This window comes from Manacus vitellinus, unplaced genomic scaffold, assembly GCF_001715985.3.
Source record: "Manacus vitellinus isolate BGI_N305 unplaced genomic scaffold, ASM171598v3 scaffold_41_pilon, whole genome shotgun sequence".
NCBI lineage: Eukaryota > Metazoa > Chordata > Aves > Passeriformes > Pipridae > Manacus > Manacus vitellinus.
Window position 1 is genome coordinate 3024382 of NW_021940545.1, and position 20005 is coordinate 3044386.

Sequence of the window (20005 nt, forward strand, 5' to 3'; positions counted from 1 at the left end):
TCCCAGAGACAGGCAGGATGTTTCCAAACCAAGAAAACAGCCCTCCTGCTGAGATGTGAAGTGAGAGGAAGCTTGGATGGGTTCCCCTGCAGAAATATGCCCATCACTTCCACCCCTCTATGCCACAGGCAGGCGATGCTGTTCAGCACAAATAAATCAGCCTGGGAGTGACTCGTGCCCCCAGAGCTGCAACACAGGCACTGTGAAAGCAAGTCTGACCAGATGAGGTCAGGGGAGCAAAGACAAGGGGCTGGTCTTTGGGTCTGCCTCAGCTTGGCCTTATTTTTCAAGCAATCCCTGGCCTCTGCCTCCAAATCAGCGTAATTCTCCTAAAGCCAGGCTTTTCTCTTGACAAGTGGCCAGCTGGGGATGTCCTACACCTTAAACCACATGCAAAACATACATACTGCACCCCTCCACTACTGCAACCCCCCTTGAGCCCCCTCTGCTGCATCCTGAGAGGGGGCACTGGCTGCTCCAGCCCCGACCCAGCAACCTCCCATCTGTCTTGCAGGTCAATGCCCTGTCACCTTTCAAGCCATCCCCACAAAACAGAGGGCTCCAGAGGGAGTTGAGGGTGTCTTCCTAGATTTATGGCCTCTTTATTTATTTGTATTGATTTTTAAAAATGCTTTTGAAAGGGGAAAAAGAAAAGCACAATGACTCTGCTGATCCCTGGAGGCCTGGCAGTGATTAGAGCTTAATGCATCCACTATTGCTCCGTGCACCTGGGGACACCCAAGCACTGTGCTTCATCCAAGCTGGGATGAAAACACCCTTGTCCAAACAAGACCCAGCTTTCTGGAGGAGAACAGACAGCATGGGACTGTCCCCATCCCCATGGATGACAGGGGCTGGCAGCTGGTGGGTCCTGCATAATCTCCCAACTTTCCCTGCAGCTCCTGAAAGCCTCTCAGAAACATCTCCCTGAAGTGTGAAGCTCACAGGTTGTGGCAGCCCTGCTGTGGCTCAGAGTAAGTCGTTGCAATGATTAATTACCCTCCCTTCAGAAACTGGACACCACTTCTATTGTAAATGAGTCCAGCTTCACCTTCCAACGCTGGATCCTGACACACTCCTTGCTGCTAGATTAAAAACCTGTCTATTTTCAGCAACTTCTCCCCCACAGAGAAATACACAGACCACAACCAAATCACCTCTTTAGCCCCACTTTGATAAATTAACCAGGCAGAGATGCTTCCCTCACACTCCAAAGCAAGACTTACATGCCTTAATTTACCCACACATTTTGTTTCCAACTTCCTGTGTTGGCTTTTTTCCCGTTCTCCTTTGAAAAATGCTCTCTGGAGCTGCACAGTCCTGCTATAAAGGTCCTGTTCTTAGACATGATGCCACCTCCAAACACGTGTTCCCAGAGACACTTCCTGCCCAAAGGAGTTCATATTTACCTTGAAAGAGTGACACAAGCTGAGAGAAAATAAGGATCATTATTCCTGTTGTCTAGATGAAGGAATCAAAGCACAGAGATGAAGAGATTTGCCCAAGGCCATGGGGAGTTTGAGGAGCTGCCTGTGCCTACCAATGCCAACAGTTATTTAGCAATCAGAGCATCGATAGACAGCAATGAGGAACGTGGTTCAGCTCCTGGATTTGGTGCTCTGATGATACTCCAGGTGCCTCTCTGACCTTCACTGCCCTGACAACAGGATTTCACCACAAGCTCCCTGAGATGGGAGGCTACTTGTGGGGTTTCCCAGCACAGGGAAGAAAGGAAAGGCCCTGCTCAAGCATCCAGGTGGAGGAAAAAGCCAGATTTCCCACCAATTCCAGAGCCAGCTGCACCAACAGCCCTGTGAGCTGGAAACACTCAGACCAAGGTCCAACAGCCACCTCAAGCCTCTCCCCAAATGTGTCCTCTGCAAACCCTTGCCCGTGCCCTGTCTGACCAAAGGCAGGGGCACCTTTACATTACCAAAAGCCTTCAAAAAGCAGGTTGTGACTCTTCCTGTGCTCTTCAAAACAGGGGACGGTCCTATTTCCCTCCCTGGCTTTGCAAAGCTCCATGACTTTGGATGGAAACTCCCTGACCCACCCCCCTGTCTCCAAGAGAAACCCCGTGTCTTGCTTTGCCATCTTCCCGGTGACTCGGGGAAGTTGGGAAGGGGATTTTTATTTTGTTGTTTGTTTGGGTTTTTTATTATTCCCACCCGACATCTGGCTTCCCCCAAAGCTTCCAGTGGCCAAACATGACGGAGTGGTGTGACAGCCAGCAGGGATGGCAGCCTGTTCCAGCTGGGTGCTGGATGAGCAGTACTAATTCCACTCCTGTCAGGATACTTCCGATAGATCCGGAGATTAATGCAGCCGTCGTAAGCAGTTTTTTCCATGCTGCCAAGTACCCATGGCCAATATGGTTCTCCTCACTTCTTCTGACACAGTCCCACTTCATTCCCTTGAGCTGCTGATTAAACAGTCAAAGGAGATGAAGAGAGATCCCAAGAAACAGCATCCCTTTGCTTACTCCTCTCTGGAAAGCTGGCATGAAGGGATCCCACTTGATAAACAGTTAAAAAGAAAATAGCCCAGCAGAGCACATCTAAAGTGCACTTTAATTAACTTCAGATTGTTTCTTCTCTCCCCCTCTTGCCTTTTTTTATTCCTTTTCTTCTCTGCCTCAGTGCATCAAGAACCAAATTGAGATGCAGGTGAATTCATTTTCATAAACTATCAGTTTCCATCAAATCTATCTAATCCATCTCTCTCTCCAAAATCCCTTAAGCAGAAGATCTCGCTCCCACTCTGCCTTCCACAGCTGTGTAAGCCTCGCAGAGCCGGCAGAAATACCAGGCGTGGGTGGCACTACAAGTTCCCAGCTCTCTCTAGATGTGAATATCACTGAGCTTACACGTCCCCGCCGTTCCGTGGAAAACATATGGCTTTAATGTAGCACCAGTCACTTCCCATCAAGATCAAAGTTTAAATATATCCGCGGATTAGGACGGGAACAGCAGGTGCTGCTCCTGGGTCCGGACCGAGGGGTCGACCTGGGATGGAGAGGAGATGCTCCAGAGGTGGAGCACAGCTGCAGGGACAGACTAGGGATGGACAGAGGAACTGGTGTTTGGGAAAAGGGTTGAGCCAGCTGCTGCTCCAAGAACACACATCCCTCAGTCCCCACCCGTCCACAGACAGGGCACAGCACCCCAAGAATTCCTACATACAACTGGAACACCCAGAGCAGCACACCGAGCTGAGGCAGGCAACATCCCACAGCTCTGAAACAGCTAAAAACTCACAATCCACACTGTGAGAAGGGCAGGAAGTCAGCCAGCCCTGCTTTGAATTCCACACTGGCTTCCCTACAAACTCCAGTTTGCACCAGTCCATCCTCTACAACCAAGGGACTCGGCCTGCCAGGCAAGGTGGTGGCAGTGAGGAGGACTGGGGATGGAGAGGTAGGGGAGGAGGCAGGAGGAGACATTTCAGCATCACCCAAACATGTTTATCAGGGCCACACACAAAGGTATTGGCTGCAGATTGAATGCAGTTCATGGCAAGTGTTTCCCCGAGCTGCTGGGAGCTGGAGGGCTCATCAGAGAATCTTAATTGGTTTTTTCTTAAAAAACTCCAAATGCATAAATTAAAGGAAAATAATACACTCTTGCCTGGTATTCATTATTAATAATATTAACACAGCAAGACAACAATGCAAAGCAACTTTCTGCAAATCCTCTCCCCCAAGATGGAGCAGCCAGGAGTGGGGGAAGGCTCTGGCACACTGGGAATGGGGGGCAAAGAGGGACCTGGAGGAAGGAGGGGAGCCCGACTACAAGGATGATGTCCAAGGGGGTAATACTGGGGCTGTTACAATCTCCATTTTCTTGGTGTTCATGTCTTGCTCCTGCCAGACAGGCCTCCTTCCGCTCATCTTTCATCTCCCTCTCCCTTTTTATTGCCTCCTTTCCAGTGCAGGCACACACTTGGCAGCTCGGTTGCTCTGCACTTTGTAGCCAGCTCTGCCCTTTCATCCTGGCCTCCAGAGGCTCCAGCAAACCTCAAAGTCTCACCCTGGCCCAGGCAAGGCAAAAATCAAAGCCAGGAGCTGCTGCTCAGGCTGGGGTTCTGATGCCCATCAGCCTGGCACCTCCCAGACCATTCCAGCCCCAGCAGGTGATGAACCTCGGTGGGACCAACCAGAGGGAAAGTGGGCAGTTGACTGACAGCCAAAACTACAACAGCAAGTCCAGTTTCCCTACTTCAGAGGAAGTTTTCCCTGCTCCCTGATATATTTGTTTGGGCTCAACAGAATCCCAGACTGCTTGGGGTTGGAAGTGACCTTAAAGACCACTTAGTTCCAACCCCCCTGCCACGGGGGGTTCCTTCCACTAAATCAGGTTGCTCCAAGCCCTGTCCAATCTTGCTTTTAAAGTAAGAGACTTTATCTTAGTAATGTCTGCAGTGAATTAAATCTCCTTTTCAAGCACTCAGCGATGCTATTTCCCAAGTTACGTGGCAAGAATCCAGTGGGTGAACTGAGGATAGGAGCCAGTCCCTTGCATGTATAGCCAGATTTAATAGAGAAAACACAAACCAAAACAGACCTTGCTCCTTTTGGTCTTGTTTTTCTTTCTTCCTCTCCCCAAAACGAGATTATTTATATTTTAATTAAAGTGAGCACAATGTAGCTCCGTAAGTGAGTTTGGCCGTGGAGCATCGTCTCAGCTTGGGCTGGAAGATAAATAAGCTCAAATACTCTCAGTGTGGCCCTTTTCCGGGAAACACAGGGATCACACTCACAATTCATCTTAAACCCTCACAAGATGATGCCCATTAGAGGGAAGAGAACGGGTGTTAATGAGATGAAGTGTGAGAATGGGGGGAAAATGAATAAAAGCAACAGCATGAATAGCACATGAGAGGCAAATGAAATAATTACTCTGCTCACCATTGTTACAACAACACAATAAATTTAATGTAATTTCTAAAGGCCAACCAGTGTTCTTTCTTACTTGCTGCTTCTTTTTTCTCCCCCCCGTTTTTTTTTTAAGTTCCTTTTTACAGTTTCAGACTTATGCTTTAATTAGCATAACATTTAAATTAGCGAATGGAATCTTAATTAGCTGAGGAAATAGACTTTTGTTGGAGTGGTTGCTAAAACAAATAAATCCTCTTCCTCTTTCAAGAGCCATTTGCTTATGGCACATTTAATAGCCTAGTGTACCATAAACAATTTGAGACAAGGATAAGTAATTAAATTAGAAAACATGCCGACAGAAGTAGCCCAGCCTGGCCTTCTCAGAGCTACAAGAAGATAATGCAAACCTTCCTGCAGGAGGGAAAGTGTCCACGCTGGGATGTTCAGTTTTTGTTTGCAGAACTTCAGTTCCTCGATGTTTTTGGTTTGGATATTGGAGGCTCAGGGGTGGTTGATCCCTGACCTTGAAGGCAGGGCTCCCATGGGAACGCAAGGAAAGAGTTGCAGAAAGTTCACCCAGAAAGAAAAACTGACATTTTCTCTTGTAAAAGGGCATTGCTGGAGAAAAAAGCCCAGGTGATGAAGGTCTGGGAAGAGCAGGACAGAAGCAACAAGACAAATTCCTACCAGAAACTCTTTCAGCTGCTGCATTTGAGGGAGAGCAGCTGTGACACAAGACCCAGGTCAGGGACCACCTTCTTGGCTTAATCTGACTTTGCTCCTATCCTGGTCCCTCTCTCCTGGGTAGGAAACATCTCCCCCAGCTTTAGCCACCCACCAGCTTCAGCAGTGCTGGAGAGGGACCAGCACCTGGCCAAGGCACTCAGCTCACATATCCTGAAAACCTATTCCATGATGAGAAAAATGCTCTCAGAGGGAGACTCTTCCCTCTCCCTGTGCCAAGAGGGTGTCAAGTCAGGTAGCTCAGGCTGCAGCACCCGTGGTTTGCCTTTCACACACTCTAAAATGAATTTTTGCCATCCCTAAAAAGGCAGGATCCTTTTGTTAAGGATTTAGGTACGAGGCCTGTGGATGAAACAGGTAAGACAGAGAGTACCAGGGCAACACCGCCACGTGAACCTCTGCAGTGGTTCTGGGCACCCTTTGCAGGACACACTTCCAGGTCCTCACCTGCACAGCAGGTACTTCATAAGCTGGATAGTCCCAGGATGCAACGAAAATAATAGTCCTAAACCTCCTGCATTCCCAGTTTTTAAAGATGAGCAGAGATACTGTCAGTCAACAGAGGTGGGAAACAGCAAGACCCAGGAGAGGATGTACTCATACACCATCCTCTGCCTTGCAGAGGAGTGGGAAAACCATCACATCCAAAGCATCCTACAGCTGATGAGCAAATCCCTGGGTGGCCCTGGGTGCCCTCTCCCTGGCATCCCTTTCCTCCAACACAGCCCTGGCAGCTGAAGACGGAGCGATTCCAGCAGCAGGGCCGCTCCATCCCGCTCTGGCCAGGCAACTGCAGAGAGCAATAAAAGTTTAATGGCTCCCAGTGGGTCGATTCAGAAAGAATGAAAACGCTATAAATCCAGCCTAGTGCTTATGTGGAGCTTAAAAACAAACTGCTCCAATCACACTTAGCGAAGTCGTCCAGTCTTCACAGAAGACAGCGATGAAAAGGAAAGATTTAACCTTAGCCATGCCTTGGGCAGAAAAAAACGGAGTTTGGGCTCACTGGGAAGATTTTCTTGGCTTTGTTTGTATTTAGTGTGATGTAAATCTCAGTGTGTGCAACCCTGCCATGAGGGCTCACACTCTAAGGCATCACCAGGGCTCAAGGTATACATGGAAAATCACCAGGATCAGGCAAACCCCACCTGCTTGCTTGCCAGACAAATCAGCCATGCTGAGAAGCCCCTTTTAAAGGCTTTACTCCATGAAGTTTCCCCATGCAAACCTATCCCACACCCACTCCTTCATTCCTCCTCCCAGTGCACTGTAACAGCCAACGATTTTCAATAACAGCCTCTCCCAAGGAAAATGCTCTATTACAGGTCTAACTCATTCCCGGACACCACTCTCTCTCCATCTTATCTCCCTTTATTCCCCGCTTCACTACACAGCTGTGGACTCTGGTGCCAGCTTCTTGGGAGGATGGGAAAAGCAAAACTCCTTGTATAATCCCATCTCTCACACCAGAAATGCCTTCAGAGCTGAGTGTCTCCCAAGGAGGCAAAGGTGCTCCACAGCCCTATCCATCTTGTGTCCACCTGCTCCGTGGTGCTAATGAAGCAAGGGATGTGGATGGCTGCAAATAACAATTAGCCTCTGCTCTCTGGTGGGGAAAAAGATTCCATCAGCAAACAGGAGCCAAACCCCAGCTTTTTCCACCCACGTTCTCCTTCTCCAGCAGCAGTGGCAGTGCCGTCCTCTGGGATCACAAGTTATTTCTCACTCCTCAGCAAGCTGCTCTGCCCTCAGCAGAAAGAGCTGTGAGGTCTCAGGGAGGCTGAGAAGAGCAGCATTTCACAAGTACACCAACACCCATCCTCACCCGACCTCAGTGGCCTGGAAAACCCAGGCCCCAGGCAACAAAACCCGTCCCAAGCCAATCAAAAATCATCCAGGGAATTCAGACTCCTTCCCATCTGAAAATAGGTCATAACCCAATCCCCATTTTCCATTTCTTATGCATCCATCATCAGCAGAGTCAGAGAATTACTTAGGTTTTGGAAAAGACCTCTGAGATCATCAAGTCCAACCTTTGAGACCAGCCAAAACATCCCACACAGTCAAATCCCAGGAAATATTTGCTCTACCTGCAGTGGAGGGTTTATGGGGATAAGCCAAGTGATCTTTGTTTTTACTCTCTGAGAGGGAATCTGAAAATTGAAGAGGGTGTTTTGATGCTGCTGGGATAAGGACATCCAGACTAAGAACAGGCTACCCTCCAGTATCTCCCATCCACAGCTTCTCTGTGGGGACCCACAGACCAGTAATTCTTCATTTTTAATAGAAAAAAACCCCTGTTTAATATTTTGTCCCACTGCTTCTAAAGCCCAGAAAGCTCCTGAGATACCACACACACGGCTGCAGCACTGCACCACATATACAGCCCTCTGCCAGAAGACAGAGGCACTGACTCTAATTACCAAAATTACATCTACATTGCAGCCACAGAAGCTGAGATGGCTTAAAACAAGCTGTGCCCTCATCCCACTTTTGTTAGATATATATATATACACACACACAAAAAACCCCCCCAATGAAGCCAAACAACCCACCAGAAAAAAGAGACACTCTTCTGGTAAAATTCCAAATGGCAGCCAAATTGCATACTGCAACTACTAACCTTTTCTCCTTAGGATATTCCTACCCCTTCCCTGCTTTGTTGGGGGCAGGGGATGCTTGGGACACAAGTCAGGATGAGGAAACCAGCTAAGATGTAGCATCAGTGCCAAACAACTGGAGCTGCAGGGATGAGGTATCTGATGGAGATCCAGGCAAAACCCCACCCAACACTCCACTCCTTTCACAGCACTGGTTATTTAGTTGTTTTTTTAATTACACTTCAGCCCCCTGGAACCCCGACGCTCCCCAAATGGCCCAGCTTCATCCTCTAAGCCATTACTTCAGCAATATTTATAGTTTTCCAAGAACAAACAAACCCATCACGCCGAAGCCCGCGCGTTAATGGCACAGCCTCGGGATAGATGACTTTGGGGAAATCACTGCAGCCAGCGCCGAATGGTGATGGATAGAGGAGGAAAGGGGGGGAAAGGAAAGAAAAAAGAGCAGTCTGCAGAAACAGGGGGACAATTTGACGACTTGAGGAGAGTCACACCTCCTTGCTCCAGTGACAAATTTGCTCCATTAGGCCTATAAACCACACTGTGCCATCACCGCGCTGCCAGGCACGGCTCGCACTCAGAAATGGGCCTCTCAAGGCAAATGCAAGCCCAAAACAAACACTTTTCCTAAATGCCTCGTAACTTTTTTGTTCCACCTGACTGCGGCCAGACCTGAACTCAGACCTTCTTGATGTTTCTTCTACTCACAGCCAGAAAAAAAAAACAAGAACAACTGATAAAAGCCCTCAGCCGCGTTCCTGGGCTGCACCAGCACTCCTGGGCTTCCCACTGCTCAGTGCAGCCCTTCGATGCTCAGCACAGAGAATTTTCTTTCCCACACTGCATCTCTTTAATGAAAAGCAAAGCCTGGCACAGAAGTGCCCACTGGGAGTCAGGGCTCCTCTGTGACCACCCATCTTCAGACTAGTGATTTCAGAGAATCATAGAATATCCTGAGTTGAAAGGGACCCAAAAGGATCATTGAGTCCAACCCCTGGCCCTGCACAGGACATGCCCAGTAATGCCACCTTGTCCCTGAGAGCGTTGTCCAAATGCTTCTGGAGCTCTGGCAACCTTGGTACTGTGCCCACTGCCCTGGGGAGCCTGGTCAGTGCCCAATCACCCTCTGGGGGAAGAACCTTTTCCTAAGATCCAGCCTAAACCCTCGCTGACACAGCTGCAGCTGTTCCCTGGGTCTTGTCACTGGTCACCAGAGAAAAGAGATCAGTGCCTGCCCCTCTGCTTCCCCTTGTGAGGAAGTCACAGCCTGCTGTGGGTCTCCCCTCATGCCTGATTTCCCCCAGCCACGGCCCAGGGATGCTGACACTGCTGTGCCTTGCAGGTGAGTGGTGAGGATTAACACACCTTGAGATCCACTGATGAAAAAATGCTGCAGGTAAGGGAAAAATGTGATTCCCTTGGACACAAACTCTGCCATCCTATCTTAATCCTCAGCTGCAACAGGAGTGTTACCTCGGGATCTCACCCCGTGTTATTAAAGCACTCCAGATGGTTTTGATGGGGAAGAGACATTCACTGTGATACCCCAGACACCAAGCTGACATCTCAGCGGCTGCAGGAACATCACAGAGAAAATCGGTTCCCCACCAGAGTGTTTGTGCAGCAAGAGGGAACTCGTGAACTGAAGCAGAAAATCCTCCACGACTGCTCTAGACTAATAATTGCCCAAACGCCGGGTGGTAGCAGTAAAAAAACAACCCACAAAGCAAAGCCTGGCTTTGAAACCTGCCCTGCTCCTCGACCCCGAGGCACTGGCTCTGTTGCCGGCCCGAGGAGGCGAGCGAACCGCGGGACACGGTGTCCAGCAGCAAATTAAATGCCGGCAGAGCCGCCTCGCTCAGCCCGGGCACCCTGCGGGCAGGCGAGATGAGCTCACTCCGTCTCTCCGGTGTTTGCTCCTCTCCAGTCCCTTCCCGTGCATCCATCCGCACCGCCTCTCCTCCCGTCCCTACCACCCTTTCCTTCGCCTCCCTTCCTCCGGGCTTTCGAATCTCGCCCTTTCCAGGGGCTCTGCCTTCCTCTCCTCCCCTCGCAGCCGTGGCACAGAGGGACAAGAGCATCACAGATGTGTGTGCGCCGTGGTTATTTTGCTGCTCGTGTCACCACGATGCCTTCGCACTGGCCAGAGGCTGGGCAAAAAAAAAAAGCGAAAGGAAAAAAGCACCTCTAGGGAGGTGCTGCAGGATGCTCCTGCCCCACACTGAGGCTGGATGCCGGGAAACATCCCACTTCCCTGCGCAGACCTGGGAAAAGAGATGTCACCGCGGTGGCCCCGGTGACATCGCATCACGAGGGAGCAGAGAGTCCAGCCGTGAGCCAGGGACACGGGGAAAGCTCCCAGCAGAGCCTGGGAGGGGAAAGCCAAGCGCTGGGCCAGGGGAGCGGGCGGTCACAGCAACCTAACCTTCAGTCACCGCGAGGCAGCCGCGCTTGGCTGCGGGCAAAATAAAAACGATCACTGCGGCCTTTTAAAGAGCAATATAATCTGGGGTTATTACCATACAGAGCGGCACGGAGAGAGCCTCGGCACAGCGGGAGACTTATGAGGAGTTTGGCTGCTCCGGAAAGCGCAGGCTGGTGCTTTTTGAACCGTGCTGGCAGCGCATCCCTCCGACTCACCCACGCGTGGTATTGCTGCCCGGTGCCCGCGTCCTCACCGGGCACACGCAGCCCCTGCGATCCAGGGAAGAGTTTTCCATAGGTGCAGCTAATGAGGCCGATCATCTGCTGATGTTACTTGGCAAAACGCTGCGGAGATTTTGCTAATTTACACCACCAGAGAGCCCTACCCCAGACGTTAATTATCCTTCTGGTTTTTGGGCACGCTTGCTGACTTTGGTTTCCCCTCCTCCGCGCGCTGGACGGTTTCCCCCTCCACATCAGCGAGGCTGGAGCTGGTCCCTCCTGCCAGCTCCTGCCAGCACAGATGATGGCACAAACTGTGCAAAGGGAGAAAAAATAATAACTGGGACTGAACCACTTGGCAGAGCAGTGCCAGAGCCACATTCTGTCTCTCTCCTTCACGTGGGAGATGAACAAGGACCTTTTAGGAGGGTGTGGATCAGGTAGATGCTTTGCTGGCCAAGAAACTCTGGCTGGAGGGCTGCAGGTGGAGGAGGGAGGACACAAGGACATGACTTGAAAAGGCACCTGGGCATTAGAAGGCACTGTTTGGGTTAAACAAAGCTCATCTCCATCCAAGAGCTCCTGTTTGAGCCAAGCTCTCCCAAGGTACCACCCTGCTGTGGAACTTCTCAACCCCTTTGGTTTCTGCCCTACCCACCAAAGGCCATCAGAAATAACACTAACTTGTGATGCTTTCACAGCCACAATAATGCAAGTCCCAACATTTCTGGAAAAACATTGTCCTTGTTCCCATCAGACGCTTCCAGCTTTGAAGATGTGGGGCTCGGAGGCCTCCACGCTTGAACATGCAGCTCTAAACACTCATTTCCCTTGTGAGAGGGACCATCCCACTGCCTGGCAGTCAGGTATCCAGAACCAAACCCTCATTTTTGGGGTCCTCTCCCTTCCACTGCTGCTGAGATGAAGACTAATGACGAGGACCCCACCCCTTCATCAAATACAAGAGCATCTTCTCCTTGAAGGGCAATGATATGAAGACACAGACAAGAGAGGACACCACCATTTAAACCTCTGATTTTTCTGCAAGTCAAGCCCACGTCTGACCCAGCAGTGAGAAAACAGCTCAACTGACGATAAGGAAAACAGCAGATCAGGCAAATTTAGTCAGACTGGATTATGGGAGACCAGCATTCTCCAGGTTCTCCGTAGAAGAAGTATAGTCAGGAGTCTGCGGTGAGCTGTTCCAACGAGAGGCAATAATTGAATTTGTTTTCATTTAATTTGAAGGACCTTTAATTAAAAGCCAAGCCTGTGTGCGCAGAGAGATAAAGCCGAGCACGTGGAGACCGGGGGTAATTTGGGTGCTGAATGCAATAATTAATTGTAAACGTGGAGGTCAGGAGCCGGGCTCTATCTCCCTGCAATCAGCACGCGGCGCTGGCCGGGCGGGCGGAATGGGCTCGCGAGCGCCGGAAACGCTTAAGTGATTTTTGAAGCCTTAATAGCAATTATAGAGCAGCGTGGAGGTTAATTTGCAGAGTTCATTAATCAGAGGAATAAACACGTCAGCGATCGCCACGGAGAGGGGAGCGGAGGAGCCTGCCTTGGAGATGGAGAAGGCCGACCTCGGCACCGGGGCTCTCCGGGGAGCGGGGACGGCGTTTGCATCCTCAGCTCGGGGTGAACCCTGGCTTTTCACACCCTGTAAAACCCTCAGCCGCTCACCCTGGGGTTCCTGCTAACCAGAGCTAAATATTCCCCAGCTCCACAAGGTGTTAACTGGATAACAAGACCACGTCGCTCTCCAGCTGGTAACTCTGGTCCTCCCAGTCCTCCTACTCCGCTGCAATCTCAGCTTCCCGTGAGTTATTATTTAATTATTATTACTGAAAAGCTGCTCAGCTTCTCATTAAACTTGGACATCAGTTTTGAAGTGACAAGTGTCACCCTCAAGCTGAGAATTCACCCCACTGCCAACACAGGAGTCCTAAAGCCCAACCCTCCCAGGAGCATTCCCCCCGCCAAAGCTTGGAAGAGATGGAGCTTTAACACAGCACATTCAGTAAGATATGTCAGGACACAGAGTGTCTATTAAGGAAAAACACTTAGAAATAAAGAAAATTGCTTGAATCCTAATAGGCATTAATGAAGTTTGCAGATGTGTGGCTTCTGGGACATGCATCGTGAGACAGAGTGGTGCATCGTGGAGGAAATAGGGAATGAGGTAAGGATGGCCTCAACCTGCAGCAGGGCAGAAAGGGGCCAGGAGCAAAGGGTATTGCTGCTGCCTCACTCAGCTCAGACAAAATGGAGTTTTTCGGTGGGAGGAGAAGCACTACAAGGAGCCAAGGGGGCTGGAATCCCCCCATGCTGAGCAGCAGGAGAGCTTTGGCAGAAGCCTGTGATAAAAGCAGAGCGCTTGCAAGCCAGGGCTGGAGACCTCCAGCAGCTCCCTGTGTTCCTTGGGCTCTCCCGACTTCCCTTTCAGCCTAAGGAGATGTGACAGATTGGGGTAAGGCTTTAGGGAGGTGCTCCACACCTCCAGGGTTCTGGAGGAGCTGGGTGGCCCCTTCCCAGGCTGGTGGCTCCTCCTGTCCCTGCTGCTGTGGGACCAGCGGGAAGAGGATGCACACACATGGAAAGGTTTTTAAGGAAGCACAGCACCAAGAGTTTTTTCTCAGGCTGGTAATTGCTCCCTGGAGAAAAGCTGTACATTCCATCAATTTATTTGCCCTCCCTCCTTCCTTCCTTCCTTCCTTCCTCACAGATTATTTCAGGAACTCATTTCTGATACTTTTTTGGATGCACTTGCATGGAAGACCTGTGCTTCCAAGGAAATGGGCAAAAAGATTCCAGACCCAGCACAGACAGGCCTTGTCTCGCTGATCTTTTTGTCCTAGTACAATTAACAGTAGCCAATTAGTTCAGCCATTGCCTTGGCTCCTCTGCCTCTTCAGGCACTTTTATCCCTGGGACCTCCATATGGAAAATGAGTTTTAAACACCTCGACAGACTTCAGGGGATTTGTTTTTACAGGAGCAGCTGTGTTCTTCAAAATATTGAAGAGTATCTATGACATCAAACAGGGTGCCAAGCTCAGCACCTGGAACAGAATAATCCCACGCACCGGGATCCCAGGCTGGGAAGGGATGAGCTGAGCAGAGGAGCTGCTGAGAAGGACCTGGGGGTTGCAGCAGGGGTTGAAAAAGATGAGCCACTGCTACGAAAAAGGCAAAGAGGCAGCCTCCAACAGCAGGAGATCCAAGGAAGCTGCAAATCCCCTCTAACTGGCACCAGGGAGAAATGAATGACCAGCACACACATGTCCCTGTGACCGTGTTCATCTCCTGGGACCTGCACACTCTGAACAGGAGTCCATCGAGCTACTGATGGGCAGCTCAGTCCATCTCCTCCATGCCCATCCCTTCCTCTCCCCTCCTCCCACTAACTCCAAGTCTGGGGACTCAACCAGTATCGGTGTTAACTTTTCTGCCTGCTAGGACTTTGTTTAATTAAACATTTTAATTAAAATCTACAAGAGTGATTGCCCCTGTCACCCTCTGAAGGGAAGGCTAATCACGTCCCTTTTATCCAGTCCAGTGAGTAGCCCAAGGACACTGGGCAGCAGTTTTGGGTGGCAGCAGGAGGAATTGTCTGTAAGGAACCAGCTCCTTACCTGCACTCGAGTAGTAAAACCCAGAACAGAGACAGAGCCTGGCATGGACACAAAACCTGGACACCTGGAAGCATGGGCATGGAGACAGGGATGCAAACCACCCAGAAAGGTGGCATCACTCATGCCTTCCAAGGATTCAGACCTCAGACCTTTGAGAAGACCTTCAATAACCTGTTTTCACACCACCAACAACCCCAGTCAGCACTGGGGCTGGTGGTGCACACCAAGCCCACCTTGCACCAGCTCCATCCACCCTCCTGTTCCTCTTCAGCCCTTTCCCTGCTGCCTTTTCTCCCACTCCCTGGCCAAGTGCTGCAGGGGTTGTGGCAGCACAGAGGATCCTCTGAGTGCTCACCCTGATTGCAAGTGAAGTGTTTGAGCAGGGTTTCAAAAGTTTTCTCCCTCGGTGCCCGTCAAGAACAAACAAAGTATTTGTTGTTGGTGGAGTAAAAAATTCATCAAAATAAAATAAAATGAAATCAGGAGCAGAAATGCACACATCTACATTTGAGTAAGTGGGGAGAGAACACACTCGGAAACTTTTTGATCAGAGCAGAGAGTCTCAAATCCTGACAGAGAAAATGTATTCATAATTTATTAAAAAAATAATTTATAATTTATTTTAAAATTCATCAGACTCCTCTTTTTTTTTTCCCCCTCTCTTTTTTAGCCTCCCTTCTGACAAACAAGATTTCCTGTAATTCCCAAGAAGGGCAACCAATGGAACAATATTGCTGAAGGCTTGTCTCTGCTTTCAGAGGTTGGGAACATGAAAAGATGCAACATCAGTGCCAGAGACACCCCCCACCAGCATCCCTGCTGTCCTAAACCCTCCCAGGGATGCTTTTGCATCTCAGAGCCCCTCTCTGCAGGGGCTTTACAGATCCAAAATAGGACACCCCCAAACTCCTTGGCTGCCAGTGGGTACCATCCATCTTCATCTAGCATTGAACCCTGGCTCTGACAGGTGAAAAAAAGCAGCCAGGGTAGAATGTTGCAGCTCAGAACCCTCCTGCTGAATGCTTTATCCAGGAAGATTATGAGGTTTACTGCTGCTTCTCCATTATCCTAAATAAAGCAGCCTTTCAAAATTGCTTCAGACATATTAGATCATGTACTTTTTACACTTCCAGAGACACTGGTTATAATATCTTTTTAACAACACTGGGCAGAATCTATTTTCTTCTTCCACTGAGCTGAAAAATACTGTTTTCTCAAGGAAGAAGAAAAAGGAGGAGGGAAAAAAAAGCTATTGATTTTGTTTAGGGTCAGAATAAAATATCATTGGAGTGGGTGTTGAAATCCTCAGCCACAAATTATTTCCAAAGTGACAGTTTGGGCTGTGAAGATTTTTCTTGTGAAATAAAACAAAACAAATGAAACATTGTGTTCTTCTTTCCTAGGTGCACGTTTGAGGTTTCCACCGGCTCCAGCTGGTTCCTGCTGGATATATTTAGCGTTTCAATCTATTCTCTTCCCATTCCCATCCCTTCTGGATTGATGCCTGGCCAGCAGCAAATCCTGCTGCCCAGACAGAGTCAGGCTATGCCGGGGGGCAAAGAGAAATGCTACGGGTGGGGTCTGGAGGGACAAGTCTCAAAGCCACAAGCAGAGCAGAGGTTGTCCCTCTGATGCCCAAGGGATGCTCTTGGCTCTCCCTGTGCCCCTCTGCCATGCAGGAGAGAGGATGGTAACTGGCACACCATCATTCAGCATCCCTCTGGCCAGGACTGGCTCCTCTCACGCTGCTTTTGAAGGCAAAAACACCCTCGGGAACCTCCAAACCCCAGAGCTCTCAGCCAGGTTTCACTTCTCCAAAGAGTCAGCAAATTAACCCCCATTTATATGCACAATCCACTTCCCTCTAATCTATCCATCTATCTCTGCTCTTCTGCTGGTACAAGAGATGAGTATTGGCTTTAAATACAATAATTTCTTTATAAATAAAGAACAGGCAACACTTTTGAAAGGGAAACCAGATGTCTACCTCCTGCCTCTGTGCTTTCTGCTCCTCGGCATTGTGTGCAGGAGATAGAAACACGCCACTGGAATGAAGAGATCTGCAGGTCCCTGCCTTCCTCTCTCGATTTTATTTTATTTATTTAGATTTATGCAAATGCAAAAAGAGGTCACCTACCCATATGCTCTCAAATGCCCTTGATGTAACTTTAAAATGCATCATAAAAATGCCCTGTACAGCACAGTGTGATTCAGTACCACACACCAGCAGGTAACAGAAAAGACAAAATCTTCCCTTTCTACAAACAGATACACTCCCAGTCCAGCAAGCACCTGCATCCACACATATTTTAGCTTCCATCAGCTCTTTCCCTTCCCCATCACCCTCCTTCCAGGGCAGCCACAGCCTTTTCCCCCACACATCTGCTTCTCTGCTCAACATCTGTCCCCCCCCCAGCCACTCCATGTCCCCCACTGGTCACTCAGTGCCCCACATCTGAGGTTTTGAGCAAATCCAGGAGCCACTCCTGCCACAACCTGCCATCCCGTGCAGCAGCCAAAGGGACCATCCAAACCCTGCCACTGGATCAGGACCCCTTGCTCTCCTCCACACTTCCGAGCGTGGTGGGCTTAGAAAGCTCTTGGTAGTGGGCAGAAGTAAGAAAAGTGCTGCAAAAGCATCAAAAAACTCATTCCAAAGCGTGACCTTGTGGCACTGCCAAACTGGTCTGATGGTGCTGCCCTGTTCCAAGCAGGTCAAGGTACCTCCAAGGACATGGAGGCTGTTGTGGCACCAGGGGATGGTCTGGACCATGCCCCTGCTTGGGACACTGCAACCACCCGCACGGCCACCCTTGAGCCACCAGCCAGCCCAAAGTCCAGCAGCATTTTGGGCAGGAAAGACCTGCCTGTGATTCAAGCCACCATGAACATATACATTACCTCCTAAACCTCACAGACCCAACCCTTCCCGCAGGAGCAGCGCTCCCCACTGCCGGCACCTGCCTCCGGGATGCCACGGGATCTCTCCACAGCGACTCTTCACAGTTCACGGCCACCATCCCTTGGGAACGCGCGCAAAGAGTGAACTAATGAGTCTATTAGGCTTAATTAAGCTAATGTGAAATTATTTACTTAATCTGGGAAGATCTTACGATGGCGAGAAATCCCCACGGACAAAAGCGTACAACTGCCTCGCCCGGGCGAGCGGAGACCTTGGAAGCAACCAGTTGCCGAGATGCTCAGCTGCAGTGGAGTGGGGGCTCAGCTGAGCCCCTCCTGCAGCCAGCCTCGGACCACGCCACCAGCTCGAGGCACCTGGCTCTTCCAACACACGCCGGCATCGCCAGGAAAACCAGCCAGGCAACTCCAGCCGTGTTTCGCCTTCATTTTCCAAATGCGCATCTATCCCCGGCCAGCAAATCCATCCAAGGCTGGCAGCTGGGAGGGGAAAGTTTTCAGAAGTGGTTGGCCCCTCTCTCCCATGGATGGAGAGCATCCCTCATCCCACAGCTCCTGCATCCAGGCTGCACCTCCACCGTGGAGCGGGAGCGCGGAGCGAAGGGGATTTTGCCTCCCGCATTTCCCCGGCTGTTTTTTTTTTCTCCTTAATGTAGAAAAGCTTAACGCTCGCTTTGAATCCTTAATACAAGCGAGTTCTTTTTGCCACTTATTTTGTTTTGTCATGCACTACATACAATTACACATCTCTAATCCGCAAATCCTCCCCCGACACCGGAGCACGTGCCAAGCCTTTCCTTTCTGCAGCCGCCGCATTAAAGGCCTTGGGAGGCGAGCTGACATCACAGAGCACTGGGATGCCCTGGCATCACCCACAGCTGTGATGCTCCAGCCATGGAAGCCCCACATCCCCAAGGACCAGCACTCATCCTTGCCCTGGCTAGAGGAAGGATCTCCAGCCCCAGCATTGCAGCCAGGAGCCCTCACCGGGACTAAATCCAGGAGAAGGAGCCCCCTCCATGCCCGCTACAAGGAGCTCAGCTCAGCATCTCTGAGACAGAAATCACATTTCGTAAATCTCCCACAGTGAATCAACTCCCCAGTCAGATATGAGCTCAGCAAAAACTGGCAGGCAAATGATCTCATTAATAATCAGCACTATCAGGAGTTTCTGCTTCTCTCTGGCAGCCAAACAGGAGAGAATTTATCTGGGAGCGGGAGCACAGCTACCTGGAACACGATGTAATTATTGCCCCAAGGTCAGACAGGGGCAGTGGCCATGCTGGGAGTCGATGCCCTGCTCACAGGTCACCTCCTCAGGCCACCTGCAAGGGGACACCAAAGCTTTGGTGATGCCTGAGCTGGCTCAGACCCTGATTCCCCATCCTCAGGCAACTGCAGCCTTTCCCCCAAATAGATGGAAAGAGGAGCTAAAAGCTCCCCCAGCACATAAACCATCGTGTGTGGACTCTCACCTGTGAGCATCAACCCTTCAACCAAGCCCTGGAGGGGACCAAGGTCCTCCTTGCAGGCAGCTGCCATCCCTGCTGTGACACCCAGAGTGTTTCAGGCAGGGATAGCAATGACCAGGGAGGGTGCAAACAAGTGTGAGAGTTTCCCTCCAAGCCTCGCTGCAGCCTCGGAGCCTCTCCCCGACCCAGCTCCGGAAAATAAGAAGGGAATAAGAGAGACATCAATTTTCAGAGCTCAGAGCCAAAATCCGGCCTTCGCCTTTGAAAGCGTAATTTATTCAAGCTGCTTTATTATTGCAGAACCCGCTGTCGACGGGGGATTATGGAGAGGTCACAGCTGGAGCAATAACAATAATAATAAAAAATAGTTAAGTCGGCAGAGTATCTTGTCTGAGTTCACAGTGCAGCAGGGAGACACTTTTTTTTTGGAGCCAAGGTGTTTGAGAGCAAAGAACATCCCACGTGCCACCAAAGTGGCATCGAACAAACCTTTGGGGGAGCAACAGGGATGGGGGTTTCACACCCCCTCTGTTTGTGAACCCAATTAGGCATATGTTGAGGAAAGGGTGTATGTATATTAGATTTTAATTAAGCAGTGTTAATTATAATCTATGAGATGTGCTTACTGCTTATCTGATAATTATGAGAAAGCCAATTTGGCTGCTGGCTTGTGACTAATTAAGTGGAATTAGTAATGATAATTATAGATTTAATTTTTGTTTGCCTTTATTGGCAATGGGGGGAAAAGCGGCTTCCAGGGCTGGGTGGGGCAGGCATGGGAAAAGTCAGTGGAAAAGGTCACCATGCCAGGGATTTGGCCCACAAAATGAGGATTTGCCTAGGACTTCCCAGCAGAAGTGTGGAGTTTTGGTGGGGGAAAAAAAAAATTGAGGTTAAAAAAGAAATTTTTGTGGGAAATTCTGCTGTAAACAAAGTTCTGCCAAAAGGCAGCGGTTTCACAGAGAGACTGAGTTGGGTTTTGACAGCCCATTGCACTGGGGTCTTAAAAATACTTGAAATTTTGGGCAATTCAGGGAGTTTGGCTTTTCCAACCCACAGAGGGAAACTCCCTGGGGATCTCTTCCCCTCC